Genomic DNA, 1144 nt, shown 5'->3' on the forward strand with positions numbered 1-1144 from the left:
TGGAATGTTTATCATTCAACCCGTTGGGGGCTTATGCCCTGGAATGTTTATCATTCACCTGTTGGGGGCTTATGCCCTGGGATGCTTTAACCATCCAAATTGTTGGGGGCTTATGCCCTGGAATGCTTAGCATTCAACGCGCGTAGATTGGTACCACCTGCATGATGCATAGTTGTTGTTGTCGTAGCATTGTTGAGTAGTTGTTGTTGTCGTAGCATTGTTGAGTCGTTGTTGTTGTCGTAGCATTGTTGAGTCGTTGTTGTGGTTGTAGCATTGTCGAGTTGTCGGTGTCGTTGTGGATAATGTTGTTGTTGTTGTTGTTGTTGTACCTTGTTGCTGAAATTAATTATGTTGTTGCTTATGTATTTATTTATATACTTTATTAATGATGCATGTTGTGATATGTTGTTGTTTTCATTAATTCGATGAATTATATATTATTATTATTGGATAAGTTTCTCACCCCTTCTGCGTATATGTTGCCTCGACCGTGGGTAATGTGCAGGTAATGATGGCTTGTAGGTTGATTGGCTCAAGTGTCTAGGGCTCTGATACATATTAGGATGGGGATCGTCGCGAGTGTCTTCTCATTTCTTTTATGTATCACATATTTTGGAAAGGACTTGCTATTAGAATAAAGTTGAATTATGTTGTGGCCTTTGTGCCAAGATTTTTATTGATGTTGAATTTGGTTAAATTTATATTTTAAAGATTTATCCCGCTGCAGTTTGTAAGATAATTTAAATGTTGGTATTTAAATAAATAGATATTTCCTATTTATGAAATTTTGATTAGCAGTGTGACACTCCGTTGTGTGGTTACTCTGATTAAATTAACTAATATTAAATTGTTGGGAGAACGGGGTGTTACAATTGGTATCAGAGCAGGTCGGTCCGTCCGGCCAATTAGTAGAGTCGTGTCGAGCCTAGTAGTGTTGTGTGACAATTTTGTATTGTCCTTGTTGTTGTTTGTTATTTGTTGTGCAATCCCTAGTATGAATTGGTTGGAGTACAACCATGTTCATATTAATTGTTTTAGAAAGACGGTGTACTTTTCTTCGGCTGAAGAAGAGAGTGGAGCAGAATTTTTATCTACCAAGCAGCTGCAGCAGTTAGAGCATGATGGAAACTTGATGTTTTCTTTA

This window comes from Medicago sativa, chromosome 7, assembly GCF_051527215.1.
Source record: "Medicago sativa cultivar Bolivia chromosome 7, Bolivia_mono, whole genome shotgun sequence".
Taxonomy (NCBI): domain Eukaryota; kingdom Viridiplantae; phylum Streptophyta; class Magnoliopsida; order Fabales; family Fabaceae; genus Medicago; species Medicago sativa.